Raw genomic sequence first — 15,939 nt, 5'->3', positions numbered from 1 at the left:
CACAGTATATCTACCACCTGCCTTGCACACAGAGTTCTGTGATGCGTTTCAATTGAAGTATCCTAATATTCTAGTTGTAGGCAATTTCAGCGTTGGATTTAACCTTCCCGTGTCCAGCGGTCCTGCCCACTGACCTGATTCCATGGCAAATTTGGGCCTAAACCAGCTGGTAGCGGAGCCCACCCATAAGTTAGGCAGCATTCTCGACCTAATTTTCTCAGCTAATGAACATCTTCACAGTGACCCCCCCATCCCAGTGATTTTGGTCCGGTCGCCTTCTTCTTCCATTCCGCATGATGAAGGTCTCATAACCCCCAATGGCAGGCCCACGGTCATAGGATGATGGAACTGGCAGCGGGTGAATCGAATGGCATTGGCCACTTTAATGGTCTACAAATGCAATCAGTTGCTTGTACCCGACTGGTCTACTTTGACACAGACACTTCTCGAAGTGGCAGCTACTGTCACTCCACTCAACCTTAACCACCCACGGAAAAATCCCTCCGCTCCTTGGTTTTCAGCAGAGCTGAAAACAGCTTGCCTAAAGGTAAGGCAGGCGAAACAGATATGGCAACGTAACTATGACATACTGGAAAGTGTTTGGTTCCAGAAGTTGACTCTCAATTATCATAATGCAATCAAAGCCGCTAAGCAGTCTTTCTTTACTGGGAACGTTAAGATGGCTCTAAAGAGCTTTTCTCGGTGGTCAAGTCATTCAGCTCCACTAGTGCCTTTGCACCCAAAATACTCCCATTACAGGCTTTGTGTGAGTCTCTGGCCAATTTCTTCATCGCTAAGGTGATTGGTATTCATGACCTTATTCAGAGCAACTGCTGGGAGAAGCTGTCTTCAGAAAGAGTTGATTCTAACACCTAACCTTTCCACGCCTGGTCGGAATTTCCTATCTTTTCGTCAGAGAACGTGCTAAAAGCAATCACTAAACTGAAATCGGCAGCTCCCTCTGACCTGATGCCTGTGGCAGTATTGCAGGAAATTCTTCCCGGAGTCATTGCTCCAGTGACGAGCATGGTCAATCACTCTTTTCAGCAGGGAATTATTCTCACTGAATTGAAGCAAGCCATAGTCATTCCTCTTTTGAAGAAACCCTTGCTGGACCCTGCGGTCCTAGCTAATTACCATACTATCTCACTTCTCCCATTTTTAATGAAAGTGCTAGAATCCCTGGTGCCCCCCCCCTTCTCTCCTCCTATATTGAACACGCTAATGGCCTGGATCCATTCCAGTCAGGGTTCCGACCAGGTCGGGGTACCAAGTGTGTTCTGGTGTCAGCTGTAGACAATCTGGCGATGTTGGCAGACCACCAAGATGGAATGGGTGCTCTGATACTTGTTGACCTATCAGCAGCATTTGATACGGTTGGCCACTCCATCGCGCTGTCCCACCTGGTCACTACAGGGCTCTCGGGAACTGTCCTGGCCTGGTTCTCCTTTTCTTGCAGAACGTGGTCAGTCACTTTCCTTTCCTCTCTGTCGCACACACTGTCCTGCGATGTCCCTCAAGGCTCTGCCCAGTCCCTTATGTTATTTAATCTTTACATTCAGTCGCTAGTTGCTTGAATCCATTCCCGCAGCTTCAGATGCTAGGTATATGCAGACGACACCCATATTCTGGTAAAGTTAGATTTAGGAAAGTCGTGAGAGAGGCTAGGGCAAGTTTCTCTTCCATCCCTTAACCTTGATAGGCGACACATCAGCGCACTACCCCAGGGTTAGTGACACATATTCAGGGACAGGAAGAGTTCTGTGTAGGGACATTTAGTTGTTTATAGAGAACAAAGCTTGAGGAATAATTTGTTAAACTAATTGCTCTTGTCTGTGATGTGTTAAAACTGTAATGGGTTAAGACAGAATGTGCTAACCCCTAGACTTTAATTGTGATTACAGTTTGATCTTGACCAATCTGAGGTGTCAGCTAGACTGTGTGAGTGCCTCTAGGCCGTGAATAATTGGATGGACAGCAACTGGCTTAAACTCAACGGGGATAAGACTGAGGTGATGGTGGTTGCTTCCTCTGTTGGGGCTTCTCTGTGGACTCCGGCGTTCTGGCCATCAGCTCTAGGTGATCTTCCCCCCTCCAGTCACGTCGGTAAAAAACCTAGGATTAGTGCTGACATCAACACCATCGATGGCCGGACAAGTGAGATGGGCTTCTACTTACTGAAGCTACTTCGCAAGATCATGACTTTTCTTCCAGAAGACTTACGCCCTCAGGTGGTGGTCTCTTTAATTTCTACCCGCATTGACTACTGTAGTGCCCTCTACCTGGTGCAACCTAAGGGCCTGATTCAGCGGCTTCAAAGATTGCAGAATATGGTGGCCAGAGTAGCAACAGGATCGCCATATGGTGCCCACATTAGTCCAGTGATTCGGGTGCTACATTTGCTCCCGGTAGCAAAGAGAGTTAAGTTTAAAGCACTTTGCCTTGTGCATATTACGGGGTGGGGGCTGAATTTCTCCAGGGCATATCCAGGCTGTACATCCCTACTAGGTCCTTATGGTCAGAAGTTGCAAACTTGGTCACTATCCCAACATTTTGGAGAACATGTTTGGGAGGCCGGGCTTTCTTGGTCGCGACAGGTGCCTTATGGAATGAGCTTCCCTCGGGCATGCAGAAATTGGCAAATCACCTCCAGCTCTGGCGTGCGCCAAAAACCCTGCTTTTTTAGACTTTTAGCTATTTGCCCAGGTTTTGCATCCTAGCGCCAAGGTGCCTGTGTGGTGGATGTGCGCTCTATAAAAGCCTGTAACATAATATAGGGCATACCCAGTCTAGGTGCTGTTGTTGGACTACATGGTCTACCCATTACTGGTCACGCAACCGGTATGCAGTAATGTTAACGAAGCAAAAAACAACAAATGAAAACATATTGAAAAGTCAATATGTGGAATGGGGTAAAGGGTTGAAAGGTGTGTAGTGGGGGGTCCGGCGTGGGGTAAGAAACTTGGAAACACTGGGGCTTTAGGGGGCAGGCCGACCCAAGATTAAAAAAAGAAAATTGACATTTCAATGGTATTTTGTTCATTAAAATCACATGTAACACATGCAACCGGTGGAACCTAGGCTTGCTTGCCCACACAGTTTCTTGTGTAGCTGCACCTGTGTTCTGGTTCACTATGGACTGGAAACGAGGAGTGCCGTGTCTCAACTGATGACATTCTCCTTCCACTCCCCAAAGACCCTCCACTCAGGTGATACTCCATCGCATATCCACCCCCAGGGTTGGGATCCAAAAATGATGGCCTTTCCCTGGGCCACCTGAGAGGAAGACCCAAGGGGAGTAGATGGAGGGCATCCTCAGGTTCCTCACAACAGTTAAATTCAACAACCTCAATGCAAGGCCTCACACGTCATGAAGCACACGACTGGCCAATCCCTGTCTTGAACCTTTCAAATGTTGGGCTGTTAGGCAACCTATCCAATTCCAATAAGTGCATCCATTCTTAATTAAGGGTGGTGATGATTTGGTTTTCAATCCATTTGCCAATTTCCCAAACCCCATGTCTATAGGAACAGCTCTGAATCCATCAAGTCTGAAAGATAGCTCTGTTTCTGTCACGCGCCTACCCTCCTGGTCCTTTGAGGAAGAACATTGCGTTAACCTGACAATGTTCTGCTGCGGTCTAGTGGCTGCCTGTCATGTCCGCCTTCCGACTTTTCTTAGCCTTTCCCTTTCCTGTCCTCTTTGCGTTGCAACCCCGTAACGTTTCCTCATTTCTCTTGGGTCCTATGCTGCATTTTCTTCCCCTAGGCTGTTTGCCACTCCCCCTCTTTTGCTTTCGGCAGGCTTCTCTGCCCTAGTCCGCAATTCGTTCTGCTTTGTTCCTGGGGCCCTACAGAGTTCACTTTGATTTCACCCCGTGACAGCTTTGCTCTGTCCATCTTAAGGCTCCTGCCTTTTTCCACCCTTTCTTTTTATTTTTATTTTTTTATTGTTAGCTGGAAAACATCAACTTTACAATATTTTACCATAAAAAGTTAAAACAACAAAAAAACAGAGCAGACAGTTATATACAAATACAATTCATTATAACGAAGTAAAATCAAGAGAAAAAAAAATAAAACAGAAGAAAACAAAAAAGAATCTCATACGTCTTCATTAATTACATAATTATAAGAATTGTTCATCATTCAGCTTTTAGTCTTTTAAAAAATCTGATTGTACCATGTCTAAGTGTTGTGGACAATCCACACAAAATCATTTGCCACAATCAGTCAGACGTTAAATCTTTCAATTCTCTTACAGCTGGTTTCAGATATAATGTTTGCTTGTCGCTCAAAATGCTGCATTCGGAGAGTAAATGTTGCAGAATCTCGGTTTGAGTCTTAACTTGGCAAAAGCAACAAAGATTTTCACATGCAGGAATGATTTTGCGCTTAGCCAGCACTTCTCTCATGGGTCATAGATTAAATCTGGCTCTCAAAATGTCAGTTCGAGGGGATTGTGTCCTCTGACGTATTCCACATCTAGGACAGTAATCACGACAGCTGTGCTGCTTCAGAAAATGTTTTGGCGTCTGCGTCCTGCATCGGATGTTATATGTAGGATGCACAACGCCCGTAGCCTCAGTTCTGTTTTTTCGGCGAACGTGTTCGCTTCGGAATCCCGGCGCACCTCGGTTCTTTTCCTGTTGAATCGGTTCTTTGTTCTTGGTTGATTGTGAGAATCATGTCTTCATCTTCTTCTACCCCGAGGTCGGGCTTCAAGAAGTGCTGCGACTGCGGTAAGAAGATGTTGCTTACAGACCCGCACAACGTCTGCCTGTGGTGCCTCGGCGAGGACCACGCCACTGATGACTGCGATGAATGCCAGTCTTTGACGTCAAAGGCATTGTGGGAGCGGAAGAAGTTATCTGTAGGTAGGGTTTCCAAACCCCGTAAGTCGAAATCCGCTGGGCTTTCGACCGACGATTCGAGGGGCGACTCTCCGCATCGGCGTAAGTCCAGGGGGTCTCGGTCCCAGAGTGGTTCCCGCCATTCCTCTGCCTCTTCTAGGCACTCTCGGATGCACCGACCGGTCGCCTTCCCCGTCCTCGTCCGAGGATTCCGCCAGACAGCGGGTAGCTTGTCCCGACAAGCATTCATCTCCGGCGGAATGGGACGCATTTCACAAGGAGATGATGGCGATTTTCGAATTGCAAGGCTCCGTTCCGTCCGCGCCTTCGAGAGAAGCAGGCAAGGAACATGCTAAGGTCACCGCTCGCACGCCTTCGGGCCAGGGCGGTCGGCGCCATCATCGGCAGCCGTCGAGGTCCCAATCGGACAAGGTAGATCGCTCTAGCCATGCCCGCTCCAGGTCCTCGTCGCCCTCGAGACCGTTAGAGCCTGTGAGGCCTTCTAAGAAGGCATTGACGCCATCGGCGCCATGTCTGTCGAGGGGCTCTCTCCAGGCTCTGCCTCAGAGGAACTCATTGACGCCATCGGTGCTGAGGCCGTCGAAGTACATGCTCGGGGCTCCGGCCTCGAAACCATTGTCAAAGTCGTCGGCGCCTCCCTCGACGCTGATTCCGTCAACACCTTTTGAGGAGGCTTTTGAGGAGGTGCCCCGGAGACCGGTGGAAACCCCGAGGAAGGCCCTGAGTAAATCAGTGAGGCCTGTGTTTGAGCCTTTTTCTGTACCCTCATCCAGGGATTTATTCCAGCCTTTGGATTACATCTCTGAGGTGGATGAAGGGTCAGATGTGGAGGGGTTTGTTCCTCCTGAGGTTCCTGATGTCCTGTTACCAGGTCATAGCCAGATGGAAGAGCTGCGTCAATCCTTACATGACGCCAGTGGTCTAGACACCTCTCCGGAGGTTGAGTTTGGCAGACCTGAGCCTGGTACACACACCAAGTCATCGTACAGGTGTCTCATGTCGAGGGTGACGGAGTACTTGGGGTGGTCTGCTCCACCTGTGGATTTTCTGCAGGATGACCTGACAGATATTTTGGACCAAGGTCCACCCACTGATCCGGTGCTGCCATTTCATATGGCCTTACAAAAAAGGGTGGCAGCGGCTTGGGCTGCTCCGGAGAGTCTCCCGGCAGTGATTAAGTCGCTACCGAAAAAATACCATCCTACTAGTGGCGACCCCGGCTACTTCTCTTTGCACCCCACTCTGGAGAGTTGGGTGGTGCAGGCAGCTACGGCTCCAGCAAAGCAAAGGGCTGCGTACCCTACCATCCCTCCGAATAGGGACGACAAGCGCTTTGACGGTTGGGCGAAGAAAGTGTTTTCATCTGGGGGTATGGCTTTAAAGGCAGCCAACTCCATTTGTGCCTTGGCAAGATTCACTCATACTCTGTGGAATTGTGTTTCTTTGGCGGCTGAACATATTCCCGAAGGGGAGGAACGGGATGGTTTTCTTGCCCTCGTTCAGGATGGCAAGGATGCCATGTGTGAATCCGTTCAGTCGGGTCTGGATGTGGCAGACTATGTCAGCTGGTCCATGGCGGTGAGCACTGTGATGCGCAGGTTTGCGTGGTTGCGGAAGTCGGGGTTTGCTCCTGATGTACAGTCCCGGCTTCTCAACATGCCCTTTGATGGTGACCATCTTTTTGGCAGCAAGGCTGACGAGAGCCTTGAGAGGTTGCAGACCTGCAAAGCTGCAGCAAAGTCGTTGAGCGCTGCGGTACGTCAACCTCCGCCTTTTTGTCCTAGGGGACAGCAATGGAGGGGAGGTTCCTTTCGATACTACTCTTCCTTTGGTAGATCGAGGGGAACTGCCAGTCAAAGGGGCCAACATAGGAGTACCAGAGGTGGAAAACAAGGTACTCGAGGTGCCAAAGCCGCTCGGGCAGTTGCCTCTTTGCCCTCAGGTACTGCCGCTTCAGCTCAGTCATGAGGCCATGTCCCATGGTTCGCCGGTTGGGGGAAGGCTGGCGCAGCATCTTGTAGAATGCCGTGCCTTTACTTCAGATGTGTGGGTTCTGGAGATCATAGCCCACGGCTACTGTCTTCCTTTCCGGCAGAGGCCTCACGACAATCCACCTGGGAAGCTCTCTTTGAAGAGTCCGGATCCGCTCCTTGCGCAGGAAATCAAATCCCTGCTGGAGAAAGGTGCCATAGAACTGGTGCCTGTAGCGGAGAGGAACAAGGGATGGTATTCCCCATATTTTTTGATCCCAAACAAAGACTGCGGATTGAGACCCATCATGGACTTGCGTGGTTTGAACAAGCTCCTCAGGAAGGACAAGTTCAAGATGGTTACTCTTTCTCAAGTCCCCAGACCCTTCAACTTCAGGACTGATTGGTGTCTCTCAACCTCAAGGATGTTTACTTTCATGTGCCGATTCATCCCAAGCACAAGAAGTACCTGAGGGTCGCAGTTGGCGACTCGCATTTTCAGTTTCGGGGCCTGCCGTTCGGATTGCCCTCCGCCCGAGGGTCTTCACCAAGCTCATGGTGGTGGTGGCAGCGTATCTCAGGAAAAGGGGGTATTCACGTCTACCCCTACCTGTATGATTGGTTGATCAAGGCGCTCTCTCCTGAGCAAGTCCTGGATCATCTGTCAATCACCTGCCACTCGCTTCACAAGCTGGGCTTCTTCCTCAACTTAAAGAAGTCCCACTTGACACCTACCCAGCGGCTCCAGTACATCGGAGCAGTACTCAACACATTCCTGGAGCAGTGTCTCCCAGTGTTCGAGTCCTTGAGGTTGCTCGGCCTCATGGCATCCTGCATTCTACTGGTGTCAGAGGGCAGGCTGCAGATGAGATCTCTGCAGTGGGCTCTCAAGATGCAGTGGTCGCAGTCCTCTGGCAGGATGTCGGATCCCGTGCAGGTGCCGCCCTCGGTGTCATGACCCTTGCCCCTGGCCCTCACTGGCAAGTCAGCCTTCCAGTTAGGGCTAGGTCAAAGGCCTTAAACCCTCATCCAAGACTCTCTTGGAGTCAGACTTGGCGCCTTTGGCGCCAGGCTCATAACCATCATGAAGACCAACATTAGAATGGGACTATTTACTTGGGACTATTTAACTTGGGAAGTGGGGGGTTCAGCCAACATGGAGGCACACACATAGCTCAGTTACAAGAAACTGAGCTTTGCGGTCTAGTCTTTTGGGTGTGGCAGACCTGGGACTACTTAACCTGGACTACTTTGGGTGTGGCAGGCCTGGGACTATTTTACCTGGACTACTTTACCTGAGACTTTTTAAACCGCACCCAAACAGTAGAACATGCTTTACGTTATTCTGCTGTGGGCAGCGTAATGCTCACCGTGTCCAGTTCTTTGATGCCAGCTTACCTGAAACCACGGCCCTGCAGGGAGAGAAAGAACACTACGAAACTTACCTGGAACAGTATCCTGTCTTCAATCCAACGCTGACTTCAGTTCCACTCACCTGAAGGTACGAACTCCATCATCTGGCACCGCATGCATCCTGGAATACCACAACCTGAAAAGAGGAGAAAGAAAGACAGCATTAGTAAGCGTTTACTCATTTTTCCTGCTGAATGAAGAAAGCCGCACAATTCTTACCTGGGTAGTCATCTCCTGGTCAGTATCATTGCTGGAACATTACGGCGCTCGGCGAGGAAAATCGCAACCTGCAAGGAGAGAAAAGACACAGGTTAGCAATATAAAAGGTGAAACAGCGCTGCGCATCGTGCAATACTCAACAGACACCATCGCGCACACCGTGCTTTCACCTACCGGCCCATGCTCATCTTCAAACTGCATGACAACACCAAAATACCTTTCCATACCTAAAAGGAAAGAAGCAAGACATTATTATTCAAATTAAAAGGAACATAAGAACTGCATAGAAAGACTGTAAAGCAGCAAACCTACGCAGTCGCAGCAGGCCTGGATTCCCCAGTGAAGTAACTTGGTCGCTGCTCGCCGCCCACATCTACGCGCCCCTGCCACGAGGAGCAGGACAGAGAATCCACCTTTTACAATATTAATGTAAGGAGAAGGCCCAAGGGGGAGGAAGGAGTTGAGGCCAAGGGAGGTGGGAAAACATAAAGACAATCTGGTATTGAATCCAGCTCTCCTATGTTGCAGACCCATTAACCAGAGGCCTTACCAAGGGACCGGGAGAGGGTTCAAGAGTGCAAATCATCCAACCAGGGCTGGGTGGCGTCCCCGTGGGTACCATGTGAGCGTACCACTCGGTTGCCCAGGATCTTCTGTGGTGGGCCGTCGAAGGCAATCTGATGAAGGGGGCTCCATTTTGGCTACACTGGCCAGAGGTGACGATCGTGACAGACGCATCCCTCACGGGATGGGGAGCTCATGCCAACGAGTTGACAGTCAGCGGTCGTTGGTCTCCGTCGGAGTCCAGACTAATATCAGCCGTCAGGCTGATATTAGGGTTTTCTACCATCTGTGCCGGGGATGAATGTCCTGATTCTGACGGACAATACAGTGGCCATGCACTACCTCAATAAAAAGGGCGGGGGGGGGCAGGGTCTCTCCAACTGTGCAGAGAGGCGATGCAGCTCTGGTTCTGGGCCATCCAGCAGGAAATTTCGATCTCAGCAGTTCATCTGGCCGGAGATGAAAATGAGGCGGCGGACGCTCTGAGCAGGCAGAGCACAGTCTCTCACGAGTGGGAGCTGGCTCACGAAGTTCTTTTGGAGATCTTCGCCCTTTGGGGGACCCCTCAAGTGTATCTCTTTGCTGCCAGTGTCAACCGGAAGTGCGAAAGATTCTGCTCACAGGAATTTCCTCCAAGGGGAGCCTTAGGGGACGCGTTCGTAGTGGAGTGGTCCTTCCCACTGCTGTACGCGTTTCCTCCAGTCCCAGTAAATTCTGCAGGTGTTGTGGAGGTTACGGAGGTTCGGTTCCCGAATTATCCTCATTGCTCCAGCATGGGCCAGGAGAGCATGGTACCCGGACCTTCTAGACATGTCCATCTGCCCTCCACACCGTCTTCCCTACCGAGACAATCTGCTCTCACGGGAGGAGGGTCGGGTTCTCCATCCAGAGGTCAAGTCTATCAGCCTTCATGCTTGGCATCTGAAAGGCTGAGGTATAAGGATTGGGACCTCCCTGAAGACGTGATGGAGGTGTTGGTCTCGGCCAGAAGCCCAGCAACAAAATCCCTGTACCGTTGCCATTGGAGAACGTTCTGTGACTGATGCAGGGTACAGAATGTGGATCCTTTTCAGTGTTCAATTCCTGTGGTTCTGTCTTTTTTGCTTTCTTTAGCCCACAAGGGTCTCCAAGTAGGTACCATTAAGGGTTACCTGGCAGCGCTGTCCATATTTAAGCGCTCGTCTGAGCAGTGTTCTTATTTTAAGATTCCTTTGATTTCTCAGTTTCTGAAAGGGCTAACTAATGTGTTTCCTCCATCACCTTTCCAGGTGCCTGTTTGGGATTTGAACTTAGTTTTAAAGTTCCTGATGGGAGCTCTGTTTGAGCCCTTACATTCTTGTTCATTGAGACTGTTGTCCTTTAAAACTGTCTTTTTAGTTGCAGTGTCTCCGCTCGCAGAGTGAGTGAGTTGCAGGCACTATCCGCCAAGCCACCTTTCACGGTGTTCCATAAGGACAGGGTTGTCTTTAGGGTCCGTCCTCCTTTTCTTCCGAATGTTGTCGGAATTTCATTTGAGCCAGAAGGTAATTCTTCCGGCGTTTTATGCGCCTCCGCATCCTGGTAAGGAAGAGGAGAGGCTCCATTGGTTGGATCTTAGGAGAGCTTTAAGTTTCTACATCTCACGCATGTCCCAGGCCAGAGTGGACGATCAGCTATTTGTAAGATACGCTTGAAGGCGTGTAGGTCAAGTTGTTTCTAAGCAGACCTTGTCCCGTTGGATCATCTTGACAATCTCTGAATGCTACCGTCTGGCGGGTAAGGCCCCTTCGTTGGGCTTACAGGCTCATTCTACTAGAGGTGTGGCTGCCTCCACTGCCCTTCTACAGAATTTCTTATGCGATTGCAGCTTACATTTCCGCAAGGCTTTCTGTAGTCATACTGGCAGAAGATTGGTGCCACACATTCTGGGAAAAAACTACAACCGAGGCTACGGGCGTCGTGCGTCCTACATACAATATCTGGTGATGACAGCGCTCGACGGAGGCCCTTGAGGGACAGCGTATCGATGTCATCGACACAGGACACAGATGCCGAAAAAGTTTCCTAACCATCACAGCTGTGGTGATTACTGTCATAGTTGTGGAATACATCGGAGAAACATACCATCGAAAGAACGTTACCAGGTAAGAAAGTAACTTGTTCATCTATGACTTGGCGACAGCGATTTAATCAAATACGGCTCAGCGATGCTATATTTTTTATGCACAAAAAATTACCATCAAAGTCATGATAAGATAGACACTTTTCCCTTGTTCTAATCCAATCCCATTGGAATATCTTTGTTTTTTCAGCCCTTTCCTTTCGGCGTTTGTTCTTGGAACGCTCCTCTTTTCTCTTTGTATACTTCTCATGTCTCTTCCCCTTTTCTTCTGTCCTGTTCTGGCTCCTTGCCGCTCTACTTACCCGGAGCGATTTGTACTTCCTTTGGTCTCCAGCTCCGATCTGCACTGAAGGTCTCTGGTTCCTTGGCGCGGTACTTACACAGAGCGCTTAGTGCTTCATTTGTTCTCCTGCCCGTACAGAAGAAATGCTCTGCTGCCTTCCTTCTGCTTTCCTCCTGGAGGTATTCTTGGACGTTGTCATACTCCTTGCTCCCTTCTACCAAGGACAACCCTTCAACCACAGAGAGAACTCTCTTCTACCCCAGCCACCCGGGTGGGCCTTCCACTTAAGGAACTCTACTTGGGAACCGACTATTTATAAGAGGTTTTTTCAGCCGGCTGGCTTTTTCTTCTTATTTGGCTTCCCCGGGAAGGGGTCCTTTGCCGGCCTCGTTCACCTAGGCTGCATAGTGGCTTCTACTCCAGGAAGACGCTTGCTCTTCAGAAAAAGGCGGAACATCAACAAGAAGAAAGGCAAGAACCCACTATGCAGTTCGGAGAAATCGTGTGAGGAGGATGGGGATTTATCTGAGCTAAGTGACGACCAGTGGGATTTTGACAGTTTCCTTGTGGAATCCTTTGCCCCATTCCAGGGATGTTATACCTATCCACCATATAAAAATTACTTTGTATGCCTGCTCTGATCCACTGAGGTCATCCTGAACAACAGGTGAACGGCTCTTTGTCCCTGGGATAGCCACTTCAGCTCATCCTGGTCATGGAAGGATAGCCTTTGTATCCCTTTAACAGTCCTCTGCATCATCCAGCTTGAGAGATGTGTAGCTCTATACCAATGTGCTAATTCTAGAGGTCCATATTGTTTACCAGGTTCTCTGCCACTAGGTTAAACATGTTTTATGTAACAATTCCTCCTGCTGAGCCTCTAAGCCCTGTAATAACAGATGTTATTAGCTATGAGTTAGTTATTAGCCACTTAACCTTTCTCCAGTCAGAGGTCTATGAACTGAGTTGGACTTGCCCGCTTTGAGCCTGCACCCTCTAGACTAAAAGAAAAAAGGCCTGAGGCAAGTGTTTAACTCACCAAGCCCCTTTCTATGCCTAATCACCATAAAACATTATTTCTGCATGTGACTGATTCTAATTTCCCTGAATGAATCACCAGACACCCATCTTTCCTATAGGAAAGTTCCCAATCTCTAGAGAAAATGCACACAAACCCATTCTTCCTGAGATAGCATATTCTCCTCCGGTGCATGAACCCCTTCTTTCTACGGTAAACCGTTTCCCCTTCCTTTGCTACATTTGAGCAGTTTTATATCCTTTGGTGATTGATAAGAGGATATGCCATAAATCGAAACACACAACTGGTTGTTCCTTGTAGTGACAGGTTTTATATCCCGGGGTAAGTGATTTCCAGAATCTAACCTTCCTACAGGAACAGAATGCATTCCTTTTATTAATCTCATGAATCCATTCTTAAACGTGTTCTTTTTTTTGTTTTAAATGCTATAATTGCATTGTACTCGTAGGTCATTAATCCCGGCACATCTGACAAGCGTAACACTTGAGGTTGACCTATGCTACACATGTGAGTACTTTGTGGAGTCACCTGGTCTGTCTCTGACTGTAGTTGGTTAAAGGGCTGTCATGGAAGCTCACATTCAGTAATTAACCACTCTGCCTGTTCCTCAGAGGTACTCTTACATCCCGTCCCCTTTCCTCCATACTGCATGGGCTTCCCTTCCAAGGGACGGGAGACGGAACCTTTTTCACCAGAAAAAAAACCTTCTTCCCCTTTAAATTTAGAGGCGCGCAGGGATGCAGCCCTGGGAGCATGTGCTGCCCTGACTCCACCCCAGTCCCCTTTTCTGCGTCGACGGGAACGGGCCGAATTCACCAGCGCTCCTGGGTTTGGCTTCAGCCATGTAATTCCATCTGTGGATACTTTTTCTCTTCCGTCTTTTTATCTTTTTTTATAATTCAGGGACTCTGTCCTCAGGCGTCGCGCTCCTCCCCAGCGCATGTTGACTTCTACAGGGTTCAGCAGGTGTCAATCCTGCAACGGGCTCTTTCAAACTTCAGACCCCCACGCCCTCTGCGAATGTGCCTTGGCCCAGACCATGGCTGGCAGACTTGTACCGCATGCAATGCGCTTTCCTCAAGGTCTCTGAAGAACAGACTAGCCAGGTGGAGAGAGCGCCTCCAGAGGACCTGAAGGACTTTCTCAATCATCGATCCAGGCCCAAGGTAGGGCCACTCTTTTCCAGGACTCGCCCGCGTGGGAGGAACCGCTCAGATTCTCATACCAGCACGAGTACCAAGGCTAAATCAGCTACCAGCCAGCAGGCCGAGGGGTCAGTGGCTCCTCCCGGTGACAGCGCGGAGGGACCGGAAGATTCTTTTACTGGCTATTCACCCGAGCATCCACGCCCTAGTACAGGCAACATGTCCGAGGGGGCACCTATACGCAGTACTACTGGCAGATCCGCTGAGGGCGTAACGCCTACCAGGTCTCAGCCTGAAGAGCAGGGTAGGCCTCATGATCCACACTCAAGAGTCCTGGACAAGGCTGGGCCCAGTGAGCCAAGCAACACGACGCAGGCACATGAAAGGCAGCTCAACATGATGGCCGCTTTGCCAGACACCCGCCCGATACCGCACCAAGGAAGTGAGCAGGTGGCAGAACGAGTGTAAAGGTGGGACTGGTGTCAACCAGATATGTGGCCTACTGCCTATCCTTTTGCGCAGGGCAGGTTCCCACTGTGTCCGTATGGGCAGGGCACGCAACGGCTCCAGCAGCCGCCTGCTGCCCCGTCAATATCACCTACCACCCCTATCGCCAGTGAGGACAGAATCTTCGTAAGGTTCCTCTGGTTTATGAAATCTCCTCGGATGGGGGTCATCCTCAGTGACACCATAAGGGACGTGCTCCTGCCAATGGCACCGGTACCACAGGTCCCAGTACAGACGCCCATGTGCAGCCTTCGCCGCCCGATCTGGCCCTCCAAACGATAGTGCAGGCGGTTCCGTACCAGCCTCCACTGCAGCTTCTGGCTCTGGTCTCCACACCTCAGCCTTCGGCTCCTAGCACCCCTACACTGGGGCCGGACCAACCTGACCCCCAGGTGGACACAGATGAGGAGGAGGATCCCGACACAGCATCGTCAGCCAAGGCCTTCCACAAACGTCTTGCAGGGCTGGCAGAGTACTTGGGCCTTCCTCAACCCGAGGTCGAGCAACCATCAGAGGGGGTCCTTGCTGAAGTCCTCACGCTACGTCCCGCAGCGAGAATGGGTATCCCGATGCAGAAGGTCGTCGTCGCCTTGGCCAAAAAGAGCTGGCTCAAACCCCACTCGGTCCAGCCGAACAATCGACGCCTGGACGCCAAGTACAGGCAGATGGAGGGGGATACACTCTTGCTATTGGGACACCCTCAGCCGCACTCCTCAGTGATCGCTGCAGCATCACTATACTCCAAGCCTCAGTCGCCTTTGGCCTCCACGTCCGCGGCGCTGCTAGGCAAGGAGAAGATCTTGGAGCCGTACGGGAAGAAGCTGTATTCCAGCGCATCCCTGCATGTTCGTCAAGCCAAGACGGATGCCATGCTGGCAGCCGTTAACCAGAGGCTTTCACGGGAAATTGCCAATTTCCTCCCAGAGCTCCCGGCGCAGAGCCAATCATGATTCAAGGCGGGAAAGGCAGAGGCCAAGATGGTGGCACAAGACATCATGGAGTCCACCGTGGCCCACATTGACACCTCTGGCTGGTCCATCTGCATTGCCACGGACATGAGAACAACGGCCTGGCTCCGTGCTACAAAGTTCAACCCGGACTCCAGGAACGCATCTTAGACCTGGCGTTCAAAGGGGGTGACTTTTTCCACTCCACTATGGATGAGGAGCTGGATAAAAAGAAAAACGGCAAAAAAACGGCAAAGTCTTTATCCATCCTTACGAAGACAACGTCCAAAACCTATATGCAGTCACAGCAGCGCTCGGACAAAAGGCATACATACGCAGGTTTCTGTGGCTTCAAAGAGCAGAGGTCCAGGAAACCAGACCGCTCGCTGACCCATCATCGGCACAAGCAACAAAAAGGGTGGGGGGAGTAAGGCTTTTTCCAGTCGTCGACCTCTGCAACAGCCTCAGAGGGAAAGAAGGCATGACACGCCCCATCTGGGTCCATGTGTCTCCAGTGGGGGCAGGCTTGCTCTCCATGCACACTTATGCCACCAGAATTTCGCTGACCTCTGGATCCTCTCCGTAGTATCCATGGGGTACCGCCTACCCATCCCAGCCTCTCCTCCCTCTTCCCCTCCACTCTCACAGATTGGGACAGCAACTCTTTTGGCTGAGTTTCGGTTGCTCGTCGAGAGCCAGGTAGTGGAGGAAGTCCCAGCCTCCCAGCGAGGCTTAGGCTTCTACTGCAGGATTTTTGCCATTCAGAAAAAGAACCAGGCGCGCCTGAGAGTTGTGCTGGACCTTTGCACCCTCAACCTCTCCCTACCTCTGCAAAACTTCAAGATGGTTACGCCAGCCTTAATAGTGGAGGCATTGT

General features: G+C 50.4%; 1 protein-coding gene across 2 annotated transcripts in view; it reads left to right on the top strand.

Annotated features, from left to right (window-relative positions):
- Window positions 1–15,939, top strand: part of ATP9B (ATPase phospholipid transporting 9B (putative)) — a 3,609,114-nt gene that overhangs the window by 918,143 nt on the left and 2,675,032 nt on the right. The gene's annotated exons all lie outside the window — the stretch shown is intronic.

Source organism: Ambystoma mexicanum, chromosome 5q (assembly GCF_040938575.1).
Source record: "Ambystoma mexicanum isolate Mex_15411 chromosome 5q, UKY_AmexF1_1, whole genome shotgun sequence".
NCBI lineage: Eukaryota > Metazoa > Chordata > Amphibia > Caudata > Ambystomatidae > Ambystoma > Ambystoma mexicanum.
This window is presented reverse-complemented; position numbering and strand designations above follow the sequence as displayed.